Genomic DNA, 16,055 nt, shown 5'->3' on the forward strand with positions numbered 1-16,055 from the left:
GGTGCCAACAACTACATTTTTTACATGGGAAAATATAAACTGCAACCATTCTTACACTGTTAATGGCAGGGTTCCCAAACTTGACACAGTTGGCCACTGGGTGACTGGGATTAATACTTAGAAAGTGGGAGGTGAATGAGATTTAGATTCAGAAAAGTGAGTGGAGCCTACAACAGCCAATCAAAATTCACCTATTGATTTTTCAAAGGGAATATTTACATTGCTACCATTACACCGTTAATGCCAGATGCCTCAAACCTGATACAGTCAGTCATTGGGTGACTGGGGTCCAAATTCACTAATGGGGATGGAGCCACAAACAGCCAATCAGATTTCCTTGCTGGATAAACAGCTTCCATTCACACATTTATGATGCCAGGAACCTGAAAGCTCACAAACTTGGTCATTGAGTGACTGTGTGTCAAGGTTACAAAAAGTGGGCGGAGCCAAAACCAAATTTTACTTGTCAAATATTAACTGCAGCCATTCTTACACTGTTAATCGCAGGGTTCTCAAACTTTGCACAGTTGGTCACTGGGTGACTGGGATTAATATTCAGGAAAATGGGTGGAGCCTACAACAGCCAATTAAAATTCACCTGTTGATTTTCATGGGGAATATTTAAATTGCTGCCATTTTACACTGTTAATAGCAGATGCCTCAAACCTGCTACAGTTGTTCAAATTCAGAAAGGGGTGGAGCCACAAACAGCCAATCAAATTTTCTTAATTTTAATGGGAATATACAAATTATCGATACCAAGGACGCAAAGCCCATAAACTTGATAATTGAGTGACTGTATGTCAAGGTTAGAAAAAGTGGGCGGTGCCAACAACTACATTTTTTACATGGGAAAATATAAACTGCAACCATTCTTACACTGTTAATGGCAGGGTTCCCAAACTTGACACAGTTGGCCACTGGGTGACTGGGATTAATACTTAGAAAGTGGGAGGTGAATGAGATTAAGATTCAGAAAAGTGAGTGGAGCCTACAACAGCCAATCAAAATTCACCTATTGATTTTTCAAAGGGAATATTTACATTGCTACCATTACACTGTTAATGCCAGATGCCTCAAACCTGATACAGTCAGTCATTGGGTGACTGGGGTCCAAATTCACTAATGGGGATGGAGCCACAAACAGCCAATCAGATTTGGTAAATTGATTTCAGCCATTCTGTCATTGGCAGGGTTCTCAAACTTGACACTTGGCTGGAACCTAAGAAAGCCAATCAAAATTCGCCTGTTTATTTTCAAAGGGGAATATTTAATTTGCTGCCATTCTTGCACTGTTAATGGCACAAGCCTCAAACTTGATACAGTTGGTTATTGGGTCACTGGGGTTCAAATTCAGAAAATGGGGCGGAGCCACAAACAGCCAATCAGATTTGTTTTAGTGGGAAAATACAAGTTATTGATGCCAAGGACCCCAAAGCTCACAAACTTGGTCATTGAGTGACTGTGTGTCCAGGTTACAAAAACTGGGCAGAGCCAAAAACAAATTTCACTGAGAAAATATAAACTGCAGGCCTTCTTACACTGTTAATGGCAGGGTTCTCAAACTATGCCTAGATGGTGACTGGGTGACTGAGATTAATATTCAGGGAAATGGGTGGAGCCTATAATAGCCAATCAAAATTCACCTGTTTATTTTCAAGGGGAATATTTAAATTGCTGCCATTTTTACACTGTTAATAGGAGATGTCTCAAACCTGCTACAGTTAGTTATTGGGTGACTGGGGTTCAAATGCTGGAGAGGGGTGGAGTCACTCACAAACAGCCAATCTGATTTGTTTAATTTCTATGGGAATATACAAATTATTGATTTATTGATGCCAGAGCTCACAAACTTGGTCATTGAGTAATTGTGTGTTAGGGTTAGAAAAAGTGGGCGCAGCCAACACCAGCCTAATACATACCCGGGCAACACCGGGTCATCAGCTAGTAAAATATAAATAAGAGGCTAAAGTTTTGGAATGGTTAGATTTGCATTTCGCCACGTTGCAATCCTGGACTGGAATTAGGCAAGCCTTTAGGCTTTATCAGCTGCAGACAGGGAGGGATTTCTCAATCTGTCTTATGCCTTTTTTGATTTTTTTTCCAAACATTGATCTTTTCCAGACATTTAAAGAGTTTAAATATGTTCTTTAGCTAACATCTTTGTAGAATTTTTGAGGGTAATAAACCTCAAACATGGCTCTAAGTACACATGTATCTCTTGGCAACCAAGTATCAGGCTCAGGCCTTTCTCAAATGACAGCCATTGCTTTAACTGAGTAATTTTTGGAAACTGTGGTACTGCATCTGTAACCTTGAAAAATCATATGATTAATAGAAACATTATTTTGCTTTGCTGGACTGTTTTGTGTGCAATTTTGATCTTTGCATACGCAGTGTTTCACAAACACTTGTGATGAGGCTTCTAGGGTTCATTAGAGATACAAAACACCTCCTTGCAAGTTTGGAGGGCTTACCTTGGAAAGACCATTATGTGTGGGTGACCATTGATGTTAAAGCTTTGTATTCATGCATATCCCATAATTTGGCCATTAGGGCAATTGAACATCATCTTGAGAAATACTCTGTCTATACTGAGGATTTAACAACCTTTATTTGCCTGGCCATCAAGTACCTCCTGGCCCGCAATTATTTCATGTTTGATGGCGGCTTCTACCTCCAGAGGTGTGGCGCCTCCATGGGGGCGAAGTTTTCTCCGTCTCTGTCCAACCTCTATATAGGGTGGTGCACTGGCGAACTGAGGGGGCTATTCCGGGTGTCTGGAACCTCCCCCCTGCACTGAGCTGTGTATTCAGCCAGGGAAGCCCGCATAATATAAACAGCCTCATTCTCCCTCCCTTCTTACTTCTGGTGCCTCCCTCCAGCTAATAGAATGAGAGAGGCAGCCCAGCTTCCCTCACAAGAAGATGCAGCCTGCAGTGAGAGAATGTTGATTATGGAGTCCCGGACTCTCCACAGCACAGAAGTGTCAGACATGATGAAATTAGAGTGCAGGCAAGCTGGTAAATATGCACAGCATGATACAGAGCTTGCCTGGACTCAGGGTCTGTAGGCAAACATCTGTCTGGTCTCTCCCCATTGTTATAATGACTGCATGTGTGGGTAAGGTGTTTAACAAGCTGAAAAGTTTTTGACAGTCCCTAGACTCCAGGAGGGCTTCTTTCTGACTTGTGTGAGAGACTGACAGGGACAGGAGTCCGATTACAGGCAAGTAGCCTGTGTGATGTGGGACTGCAATACAGATAAGTTCTCTGCTCCATCTCAGGCTATTCTCAATTTCTCCACTCCTCCTCTCTCTGGGCTAGTGCACGACAAAATGACAATAGCAATCGCTAGCAATTTGTGAGTGTGATTTTGTGAAGTGATTTTCAGAGCGATTTTTGAATGAATTGCTCAAAAACATGCTACATGCAGAATACCTGCGATTTTGAAAAAGTCACAACGCTGCTGTGGGAACACCCACATAGGGTAACATTAGCCAAGCGCTTTTCAAATCACTGTTGATTTGAAAAACGCTCAGAAGCACTCTTGGTGTGCACCAGCCCTCCTTCATTCACCTTTGTTTCCCCTTTCCCCTAGAGCTGGTTGTGTGTTCTTGTCATACAGGAAAGCTAAATAAAAGTGCAATCCTGGTGAGGCAAAACATTATTATTTAGTATTTATATAGCGCCGCCATCTTCCGCAGATGCATATATCCCTGCATCATATGGGTATCGCTTGCGCTATGTGACACTATGTAGCATATTCCACTGAATTGTCCAAGCTAAGTCTATCTCCTGTTCCTCTCTTGGGGAGTTGTTCCAGCGCTGTCCCCCGTTCACATTTGCTTCTACCAGAAGCCCTCAGAAACACTTGTGTCCTTGAGTACTTCCAAAGATAGGCAGCTCCGTAATACGCCAGCGCACTTTTGTGCATGGGCAGTATGGAGCCACCTGTATTCGGAAGCACTCGGGGACATACGTGCTTCTGGACCTTTCAGGAACCCCCCCCCCCCCCTTAAAAATCCTGCGTTTGCCCCTGTGGTGGGAGGAGTGCCAAATCTTTGGGTGTGGGAGCCGCCGTCTGGGGGATGTTGCGTGGTACGGGAGGTACATTGATGACCTTCTCTTGATATGGAAGGGCAGACCTAAGGACATCCCTTTATTTATGAGTGAATTAAATACTAATACCTTTAATTTACAGTTCACCTCCAATTGGGGGGTGGGCTCGATTGATTGTCTGGATGTAACCTTAGTTGACGACTCCATTGAGGGGAGGGTGCACTCAATGACTTTCTGTAAGCCGTGTAGTGGAAACACTACCCTTCGGGCAACCAGTTGCCATCCGAAGCATACCATACGGGGGGTTCCTGTTGGTGAATTCACCAGGATCTGCCGTAATTGCTCGAAGGTGGCTTGGCTCGGAGAGCAGTTTGAGATAGTAGGAGCCAGACTAAAGGAGAGAGGGTACCCTTATTGGATGATTAACAGGGCAAAAACTAGGGCCAACTCTAAAAGTAGGGACCAATTACTTAAAAACATAGGGGACTTGGACGCTAATGCTAAGGCTTATAAACCGACGTTTGTAACAACTTATAGTGTCGAATTCGAAAAAATTGTGTCCATCCTTAAAAAATACCTCCCGGTTTTGGAGGGCGATGAGGATTTGCGCAGTGTCCTTCAACAGGGGGTACGCTTTGCAAGCAGGCGGCTCCAACTTTGGCACAATCATTATCCCCTAGTCTGTATGAGTCTCGAACCAGGTCGTCTATCTGGTTGAATTTGTCGTGCTCACACAGATGTGGAGTGAGGACATGTCACTATTGTAAAGTACATACACGAACCCGGGTCGCCACGTCGACCTCAAACTGACGCAGTTTCCCCATTAAGCAATTCATTAATTGCGAGGACAGCAATCGCCACTGGGAGACTGTTAGATGGTGAAACCGCTGTCTTTTATTGCTGTACAGCGCTGCGATCTAAGGGAGCGCTGTACTGGGAACGGCCAGGTGGCACGGCTGTCCCCTCCAGAAGCAGGGAAGTGATCGGCTGTCATAGGCTGAAACCTATGACAGGCTGATCATGCTGATTGGCTAGTGGGGGGAGGGAGGGGGGGACTATAAAAAATGTGCACGCATCTCCGCTCTGATGATGGAGCTCTGCTCCGACCTTCAGCCTCCCAGCGGCGATTGCCGCTCGGAGACTGTTAGACAGCGAAACCGCCATCTAAAAGTCTGTACAGCGGTGCGATCTAAAGCAGCGCTGTACTGGGATCCCCCTGGGAGGCAAACAAGTGATTGGCTGTCATAGGCTAAAGCCTATGACAGCCGTTCAGGCTGATTGGCTGGCAAAGAGAGGGAGGGTTACAAAATTAATTTAAAAAATAGGCATTTTTATTTAAAAAATAAACAAATATTTACAAAAAAATAGTTAAACATTGGGGGAGCGATCAAACCCCACCAACAGAAAGCTCTGTTGGTGGGGAGAAAACAGGGAGGTGGGGATCACTTGTGTGCTGAGTTGTGCGGCCCTGCAGCGAGGCCTTAAAGCTGCAGTGGCCTATTTTGCTAAAAATGGCCTGGTCTTTAGGGGGGTTTAAGACCGCGGTCCTCAAGTGGTTAAAAAAAAACACATCGCTCAAGTAAGAACACACACATAGCATTACATTAGCAAGAGCTTTTCAAATCACAAGCACTTGGAAAAGCCCATTGCATTAACTTACATAAAATATTGCTAAATAATATATTCTCACACTGAACCATACCACCACTAATGCCTAACTTTAACCACCCCTCACGGCTAACCTTAACCACCCCCCCCCCCCCCCCCCCCACACCAACAGCTAACCTTAAAGAGAGACCATAACCAAATTCATCCCAATCAGTAGCTAATATTGGGATTTAGCTGATTTTGTAGTGAAATCACTCCCACAGTGTGATGTCAGCGGCAGAGCCACACAGCTCTGAGGTCCTGACTGTGGGAGCCTTGTTGCATTTTAGGAAACAGCTGTTTCCAACTGCCAAAATAGCAAGCAGCATCTCCTTCCACGGACATCACCTGCCAGCAGTAAAATGTTGCCATTTGATTCATTCCAGAATGTAAATCAGGGAGAGGAAAGATTTTACAATGAGCAAACATCGACTAATTCATTTATACATAATTACTGTACAAATTAAGCACTTTTTTTCATCATGTTATTTTCTCTGGAGTTCCTCTTTTACCCCTCCCTACAGCTAACCTAACCCCCCTCTCCCCCCCACCCCCCCACCCCTGGCTAACCTTAACCCATTTCCCCACTCCCTATGGCTAACCTTAAAAACAACCTCCCACGTCTAACCTTAAATCCCCCCTTTCCCCACCTCAATCCCCCCTCTCCCCCAAAAAACAATAATTATCACCCATAGTCACACATACAAATTATTGTTTATAGTGTGAAATTCTGACGCCTTTACATAACTTGCGCCATGCCCCTCGCTCTGAAATCTGTGGCTACAAACAATAGGTGCTTGGTAGCTACAGATTTCATAGCGTTATTTATTGGGTGCCTTCACATTTCGGCACAAATTTCTGCTGGTAATAGGACCCTACATTTCATGCTTCCCCTAACAATGGGCCCCTTACATGTTTGTTATCAGCCTTATTGAGTGGCCTACCATTTCTTTGCGCTCTTCGGCGTGGTGCGTTCAGCAGCACAGGGGGATGCTGCCAGTGGCCCCCCCTGCTGTTTCCCTGCACTCTGATACAAAAATGTTTAATAAGTCTTGAGTCCTCTCTCTTTAATAAGTCTTGAGTCCTCTCTCTTTCTGTGAGGCTAAAACTTTTGGAGAGTAGAAAAAAAAAACTGTTTTCGGTCACCGACCTGCAAAGATAAAGTACAAAAAATTGCGCTTGCAGCATTTAATGCGTGTTACATGTGGTTGCTGCCCTCTGTCACCTCCACCCATATATAGCTTCACTTTTACACATGGACGCCTATACCTCTGCCAGTGTCCTTGTATACAGAGCCGCAGAGCGATGCACAACACACTTGCTGAATCTCCACAAGCCCAACGGGCAGGTCAGCCACAGTGCATTAGCAATACAAGCAGTGGATTGCTTGTAACTTAGTATATCTATATAGTACAGACTGCAGGCCTGAGGTTTAACCAATGCCAGTGTAGTAGCACCAGTGCCATGGCCTGCCCCTTGCTTGGCCTCTCTCCCTGTGACGAGAAGGGGTTAATTGCTGCTTTGTCCCCTGCTTAGTCATGGGAATACACAAGCCGAGGGAGGGGGTGTGTTATGTCTCCCCCCCTTCCTCACAATGGAAAGACATGTTGCCTCCTGTGTCCTTAAGCCATTCTGTCCAAGCCGTTGAGGATCAGCTGAAGTCGCCAAGTACGAACGGAACAGCGTACAGCGATTCGGATCTCGCCGGAGGAGAGAATATTTTCCCAAGGACAGAAAATTATTTGTATCACTGGAGTAGTGGAGGAATTGCAAGGAGGATTCACAGTGACTAGCGAAATGTTTACCGCCGCCGTCCAGCCGGCATTAGTTGCAGTCTGATTGGCTGCTGTTGGTGACACATCTATTTCTGCACTTGCCAGCATTTCAAAATAATTTTCAGGGACGTCCTGATGCCCAGCCAGTATAATGTAAACAGTTATTCTGGATAGCGCTGTTTCACAGTTCTGAGGCCCTCTGTATCCCCAATTATATCTGGCTTTGGAGATTGCTTAAACTACACCTGAACTAAGAGGGATAAGATGTCTGACATATTTATTTCCTTTTAAACAATTCTAAGAATTTTAATACTTTTAGGCATAGACCCTGAACAAGCATGCAGATCAGGTGTTTCTGACTGAAGTCTGGCTGGATTAGCCACAAGTGAGTGATTCAGACAGTACTGCAACCAAAGAGATCAACAGGACAGCCAGGCAACTGGTATTGTTTAATAAGAAAATAAATATGTCAGCTACCATATCTTAAGATGTACTTTAAAGGGGGGTTAAAGCGAGGCTTACATATTTACAGTATTTACTTTGAATCCATATCAGTTTCCTGGCAATCCTGCTGATCTCTTTGGATGAAGCAGTGTCTGAATCACACACCTGAAACAAGCATGTGGCTAATCCAGACAGACTTCAGTCAGAGCACCTGATCTGCATGCTTGTTCAGGCTCTATAACTAAAAGTATTAGAGGCTGGGGATCAGCAGGATAGCCAGGCAATATGCATGGTTTAAAAGAAAATAAATATGGTAACCTCTATATCTCTCTTGCTTTGGGTTCCCTTTAAACTGAGACCTTACTTTCATTAGGAAAAAAAATCAAATGATATGAACTAAGCCACTATTTAAAATGTAATTGTGGGGAATAAAATAAAAAATCAATTCTTTATTTTTATCTGGTAAACAAGTAATAAGGATTCTAACCAGGCAATCCAAAAGTTACAAATCATTTTTAGTTTTCTTATCCATAAAACAACATTCTTAAGTTTCCGTGGCTCTTAATTGGTACATCTGCCGCACAAAGGAAGTTGCAGGGCATGCTGGGTTGTCTTTTTTTGCTGCTTTACTTTCCCCTCAGACTTAATTAATGCAGCCTGATTGGCTGAAGCCTCTTTCCCTCCTGTTTTCCCCTCCCACAACTCTGTTCCTCTCTGATTGGCCAATATTTCTCATGCTGAGACAATGCACTTTCTATTGCAGAGCTGGGTGGGAGTGCCTGAAGACTGGTAGGAGGGCAGGCAATGCATACACAATCAGACAGAGGAGAGTAAGGGAGAAAATTACACCAGGATTGCCTTCAAAATAGACACAGTTAAGATGGAGTATCCTAAGAAGGATTTTCTCTATAGAAAAATCCATAAAATTCAAATGTGGACTGTGCAGTACATATGTTATGTAAGTAGAGCAAGTATTTATCTACTTATATATGGTTTTTTTCTGAGATAGTATGGCTGACAGCTCCTCTTTAAAGCGGTATTGTCACCATAAAAATCAAATTTCAACAGCAACTGTTCTAAATGTATTAAGTGATAAAGATGCTAATCCTGCATTCAAAACTTTTTCTGCTATTATTGTTTGGAGTTATGACATACTTTAGGAGCACTGGCCCTAGTGCCAAACAGTGCCAAAGAGTTGAATGCTAGGAGTTATTTTATCTATAATATATTCCTCCTCTTCCATTTATTTCCCTGCCTTGCTGCTTATCAGAAACTCCCTCTGATTACTTGTGTTTACAAGCAAGGCTGAGGTGACTCAGTGATTGGATGTGTAAACAAAAAAAAAAACAGTGAAGTTGCTAGTGTACACTTCAGTGGGAGTGTCTAAAGACTCTGGGAGGAGAGCAGCTAATGAATACACAATGAGCAAGAGAAGGGAGGGGGGAGGGGGAAACAAGAGTCAGGAAGGATATGATGCTTGGCAAAATGGCCACTGCCTAGAATAGAATTTTCTGCTTTTCCTTTGTAAAATTCACAGGATTGATTACATGGATAGCACAATACATCTGTTATGTAAGTAGAAGTAGTATTTATCTACTTATATACAGTATGTGTTTTTTATTTCTAGGTTAGTATGGGTGTCGCTTGTTCTTTAAAGGAAAGCTGATATAGTTAAATAAAAAGTTATATACTTACCTCAATAGTGGGAAGTCTTCGGATGGTCTAGAGAATCAAAATCAGTTTCATTCGCCAAGTACGATCAGGGTCATATCTGGAATTGTTTTTTCTCCCCACGGAGGCTTGGCAACACTAGTATAATTAAACAGAGCGATGTAGATAATGCAAAGTGATACAACAATAATGACAATAAAACCAACAGCAATCCAGAAATGAGAGACCAGGGGATCAGGCAGGGGACTGAGTTCAGAAGATGGACAGCTTGGAGAAAGAAGGTGTTCCTGTGCCTGGAGGTTTGGGTGGCCATGGTTCTCTGAAGGGAGAATGTTGAATCAACGATGTCCAGGGTGGAGCAGCACAAGAGTGACATGTGGCTGGTGGAGTGAAGAGGGAAGACAATGCTCTTAACCGCCAAATTGCATCAGGGAGCATTGTGGGCTGTTGTACACACACCAGATTCTCGTTCGAATCGGTTAAGTTTAATCTACCATATGTATGAGGTTGTACTTCTCCCATTTATTGTATCTTAAATATACCTTCCAACTTTTTGAGTAAGATAAGAAAGAGGGACACTTTAACATGCCCCTGCCACAACTTTAACCATGCCCCACCCAGTGGCGTACCTACCATAAGGCTGCAGGTGGCTCACAGCCCCAGGTGTAGCCATGGCTAGGGGTGCCGCTGTGGTGCTCAGTCACTGTTCTTCCACCTGGGACCTTTTTTCATAGTTTAGGCAACATTTGGGAAAATGGCAGAAGGCAGTGCAGGGGACTGTACTACTTCCTGCACTAGATGTAGCACCCTTTCTGGCGTGGGCGTCCGCAGAACATTTTTCAGGGGGGGGGGGGAGGAGTGGGGGAAAATGATGGCAAAAATTGGGGGTACGTTGTTCGGCGCGCGTAGCCGCACCGATAAGATGGGTGTGGTCATGGACCAGAATGTGGGTGTGGTCACCGGTGGAGCCAAATTTACATGAACTTAGCAATGGTGGGACATTAGACTAGGACAGTGGTGGTGAACCTTTTGGAGGCCGAGTGCCCAAACTGCAACCCAAAAGTCACTTATCTATCGCAAAGTGCCAACACGGCAATTTAAAGGGGAACTTTAGCCTAAACAAACATACTGTCATTAATTGGTTATGTTAATTGGAATAGATAGGTAATATAATTTTTTACCTACCCTGTTTTAAAAGAACAGGCAAATGTTTGTGATTCATGGGGGCTGCCATCTTTGTCATGGGGGCAGCCATCTTTTTGGTTGAAAGGAGGTGACAGGGTGCATAAGACATAGTTCCAACTGTCCTGTGTCCTGATAACCCCTCCCAGCTGCATGTGCTAGGCTTCAAAAGTCAAATTCAAAATGTAAAAAAAAAAAAATTGCACCAAAACGGCAGAATGAGAACAACAACATCAGAAATCCCATCATGCTTTGCACAGCATCAGGGGAAAAATGCCCGGGCAGTTTTCTTCTGTGCAGCTAAAAATGAGGCTTGTATAAGAGAAACATAGTTCTGATGCTGTGAAACTGTTAAATAAACACCAAGCAGCCTTTCCAGTGCTGCTGAGTAGATTTTTAGTCTGGAGTAGTGTTGGGCGAACAGTGTTCGCCACTGTTCGGGTTCTGCAGAACATCACCCTGTTCGGGTGATGTTCGAGTTCGGCCGAACACCTGATGGTGCTCGGCCAAACCGTTCGGCCGCATGGCCGAACTAAGAGCGCATGGCCGAACGTTCCCCGAACGTTCGGCTAGCGCTGTGATTGGCCGAACGGGTCACGTGGTTCGGACCCGAACACGCTCTGATTGGCCGAACGGTCACGTGGTTCGGGTAAATAAATACCCGAACCACGTCATATCTCCGCCATTTCTCTGTGGGCTTAGCTTTGGGTAGTCAGGCAGGGTAGTTCGCGCTCCAGCCATGCTAGCCAGGGTCCCCCCAGTCATTGTGTGTCGCTGCTGGGAACAGTAGTACACCGCTCGCTCAGCCACACTATATATAGCATTGTTTACTGCCACTGTGTACCTTGCTCAGCCACACTATATATAGCATTGTTTACTGCCACTCTGTGTACACCGCTCAGCCAGACTATATAGCATTGTGTGTACTGCCACTGTGTACCTCGCTCAGCCATGCTATATATAGCATTGTGTTTACTGCCACTCTGTGTACACCGCTCAGCCAGACTATATAGCATTGTGTTTACTGCCACTCTGTGTACACGGCTCAGCCAGACTATATAGCATTGTGTGTACTGCCACTCTGTGTACACGGCTCAGCCAGACTATATAGCATTGTGTGTACTGCCACTCTGTGTACACGGCTCAGCCAGACTATATAGCATTGTGTGTACTGCCACTCTGTGTACACGGCTCAGCCAGACTATATAGCATTGTGTGTACTGCCACTCTGTGTACATCGCTCAGCCAGACTATATAGCATTGTGTGTACTGCCACTCTGTGTACACCGCTCAGCCAGACTATATAGCATTGTGTGTACTGCCACTCTGTGTACACCGCTCAGCCAGACTATATAGCATTGTGTTTACTGCCACTCTGTGTACACCGCTCAGCCACACTATATAGCATTGTTTACTGCCACTCTGTGTACACCGCTCAGCCAGACTATATAGCATTGTGTGTACTGCCACTCTGTGTACACCGCTCAGCCAGACTATATAGCATTGTTTACTGCCACTCTGTGTACACCGCTCAGCCAGACTATATAGCATTGTTTACTGCCACTCTGTGTACACGGCTCAGCCACACTATATAGCATTGTTTACTGCCACTCTGTGTACACCGCTCAGCCACACTATATAGCATTGTGTGTACTGACACTCTGTGTACACCGCTCAGCCAGACTATATAGCATTGTTTACTGCCACTCTGTGTACACGGCTCAGCCACACTATATAGCATTGTTTACTGCCACTCTGTGTACACCGCTCAGCCAGACTATATAGCATTGTGTGTACTGCCACTCTGTGTACACCGCTCAGCCAGACTATATAGCATTGTTTACTGCCACTCTGTGTACACGGCTCAGCCACACTGTATAGCATTGTTTACTGCCACTCTGTGTACACCGCTCAGCCAGACTATATAGCATTGTGTGTACTGCCACTCTGTGTACACCGCTCAGCCAGACTATATAGCATTGTGTGTACTGCCACTCTGTGTACACCGCTCAGCCAGACTATATAGCATTGTGTTTACTGCCACTCTGTGTACACCACTCAGCCACACTATATAGCATTGCGTACTCTGCCAGTCAGTGTGTATATTGCTGGGATCAGTAATACTCCACTCACCGCCAACCACTATATGAGCTCACCATGAGTTCCTCAGAGACCTCCGCTGTGAGCAGCACTCCCAACAACAGCAACAGCCAACGCCCCACGCAAGCTATAACATCCACCCCAGCAGCCAGTGGTCAGCAGCAGCCCTCCCCGGAGGAGAACGTTGTGTCCATCGGTCCGTCGCAAGAGCGATTAATGAGGGCTGCCATTGAGGAGATGATGGGGCCTGATGTGGAGGAGGAGGTCTGGCTCAGGCCAGCATCCCAAGTTAATGTTGAGGACGATGAGGGGTCTGTGTCTGGGGATGTTGGGGTGGCAGAGGTGGTGGGTGGGTCGGACTCAGGAGAAGAGTTGTATGATGAGGATGATGATCGGGACCATCTGTATGTGCCTCAGAGTCCGACCCCGGAAAACATGTTGTATCGTGTGTTTAGGTACTAAAATCTGCGTTCCCAGTAGTGTTGGGCGAACAGTGTTCGCCACTGTTCGGGTTCTGCAGAACATCACCCCGTTCGGGGTGACTATATAGCAGACTATATAGCATTGTGTTTACTGCCACTCTGTGAACACGGCTCAGCCACACTATATAGCATTGTGTTTACTGCCACTCTGTGTCTGCTGGGAACAGTAGTACACCGCTTACCCGCCACTGTATAGCATTGTGCTCTGTGTCGCTGCTGGCAATAGTGGTACACCGCTCACCCACCACTGTATAGCATTTCTGTACTGCCACTGTACTGCTGCCAGTCAGCGTGTACTTTAAGGATAAGTGAAATGAGGAAGAAATACGGTGAAAGAGGGAGGGGCAAGGGAAGAGGTGTTTCCCCTGACGGTTCACGTACAGGCCACAGGGGAGCACCCAAGAAAACCCACTCAATACCGCCCATGTTGTCCAGGACAACCACCCTCACAGATCCAAAAGAACAGGACCAGATAATTACTTGGATGACCTCTCAAGCGTCCAGCAGTGGGTTAAGCAGCACCAGCACATCACGCACGAGGTCCGAGTCCTCAGCCAGTTACAAGGATCCAGTGGGCACAAAGCTGACACAACCGGCAGCAACACCACGCACACAACTGCCAGATAACCAGACGACGTTGGAGTGAGCTGCGCAGAGGTTGTTCTGGGGAGCTCTACTCCACGGCGGCGGCCCCCCACAATGACATATGACGAGTTTGAGGAGATGGAAGAGGAGAGTATGGGCAATGTGGACATAGACCCAGATTTTGTTTGTGAACGAGAACATCGCCGTCGTAGCAGCAGCACAGATGAGTCTGTTGAAGAACCCACTGCTGCACGAGTTCGCCTTGGTAGGGGGCGCGCAATTTCAGGCACCACAAGCGTGGAAGTTCAAGTGAGAGGCAAAAGAGGCGCAAACAGAAATCGCCAGCAAGGCAGGTGCTCCAAAGTCTGGGCTTTCTTTGAAGACTGCACTGAGGATGTTACCATGGCGATTTGCAAGGTGTGCAAGACCCGCCTGAGCAGGGGGAAAAGTATTAACAACCTCTCCACCACCAGCATGAGCCGCCACATTCTATCCAAACATCCCACTCTGTGGGCAAACGCAGCAGGACAGGTTACCACCAGCAACACTGCCTCCCTTGGGTTCACCAGACTCACCACCAGACCCGCCTCAACAGCAGCAGTAGCCCAGCCATTGCGTGGTTCACAACATTCACAAACATCAGACGACGCTGACACTGTCACTTTCCGGAGTAGTGCTCTTGAGGTCTCCCCGTGTTCATCAAACACAACAACCAACAGCCCTTCGGTGTGCAGCCCTACGGTTCAGTTGTCTGTCTCGGAGATGTTTGAGCGCAAGAGGAAACTGCCAGCAAATGACCCCCGGGCCGTGGCAGTAACAGCCAGCATAGCCAAGCTTCTGGCCTGCGAAATGCTGCCATATCGAGTGGTGGAGACAAACAGCTTCAAGGGCATGATGTCAGTGTCCATCCCACGTTACGTGGTTCCCAGCCACTACCACTTTGCGCGCTCTGCAGTGCCTGAGTTGCATGAGCACGTGGTCAGCAAAATAACCCGAAGCTTGAAGAATGCCGTTGCCTGCAAGGTTCACCTCACCACTGACACCTGGACGAGTGCGTTCGGCCAGGGTCGATACATCTCTCTTACCGCGCACTGGGTGAACCTTGTGGAGCCTGGCAGCGATTCCTCACCTGCTACGGCGCGGGTGTTGCCCACGCCGCAATCAGCTGCACCGCCGTCCCTCCCACTGGATAACAACAGCAGCACCTACCTCTCTGACTCCTTCTCCTCCAACGCATCTCAAAGCTGTACCTCACCCGGAAACGCTAACCCAGCACCAGCAGCAGTAGGATCGTGGAAGCAGTGCAGCACAGCTGTTGGCATGCGTCAGCAAGCGTTGCTGAAGCTGATCTGCCTTGGGGATAAGCAGCACACAGGGGAGGAAAATTGGAGGGGAATAAAGGAACAGACGGATTTGTGGCTGGCACCGCTGGACCTGAAACCGGGCATGAAGCTAGACACCTGGCACGAACTGGCAATGTACGCAATAGAGGTGCTGGCTTGCCCGGCAGCCAGCGTTACGTCGGAACGCTGTTTCAGTGCTGCCGGAGGCATCGTCACAGATCGGCGTATCCGCCTCTCCACAGAAAATGCAGACCGTCTGACTCAAATTAAAATGAATCAATCCTGGATTGGAAACGACTACGCAACACTCCAGGACCCCAACCAAGTAACATGACCAATGAACATCTGGGATGGTTTAGCGTTGCCGGTCCCTGTTTATGGAACCTCTTATGTTTATTACATTTATGACTGCATGGCGGTACAAAGCATGCTATCCGCACGCTTCTTGTCCTCATGCAAGGCCTGTGTTGTTGTGTCTCAAAAAGCGTGGCCTTCTCCTCCTGCGCCTCCTCCTGTTCCATCACGTCTGCTGCTGCTGCTGCTGCTGCTGCTGCTGCTGGGTTAGCGTTGCCGGTGACGGTCCCTGTTTATGGAACCTCTTATCTTTATTACATTTATGACTGCATGGCGGTAAAAAGCATGCTATCCGCACGCTTCTTGTCCTCATGCAAGGCCTGGGTTGTTGTATCTCAAAAAGCGTGGCCTTCTCCTCCTGCGCCTCCTCCTGTTCCATCACGTGTGCTGCTGCTGCTGGGTTAGCGTTGC

At 46.5% G+C, this 16,055-nt stretch overlaps 1 long non-coding RNA gene across 1 annotated transcript in view; it reads right to left on the minus strand.

Moving 5' to 3' along the window:
• Positions 1–16,055, minus strand: part of LOC137531632 (uncharacterized) — a 63,695-nt gene that overhangs the window by 20,986 nt on the left and 26,654 nt on the right. The window contains exon 2 of the long non-coding RNA XR_011023689.1: positions 9,623–9,736. This is a non-coding gene — a long non-coding RNA (uncharacterized lncRNA). The remainder of the gene's footprint in view (positions 1–9,622; positions 9,737–16,055) is intronic.

This window comes from Hyperolius riggenbachi, chromosome 9 (genome assembly GCF_040937935.1).
Source record: "Hyperolius riggenbachi isolate aHypRig1 chromosome 9, aHypRig1.pri, whole genome shotgun sequence".
In the NCBI taxonomy this organism is placed as follows: Eukaryota; Metazoa; Chordata; class Amphibia; order Anura; family Hyperoliidae; genus Hyperolius; species Hyperolius riggenbachi.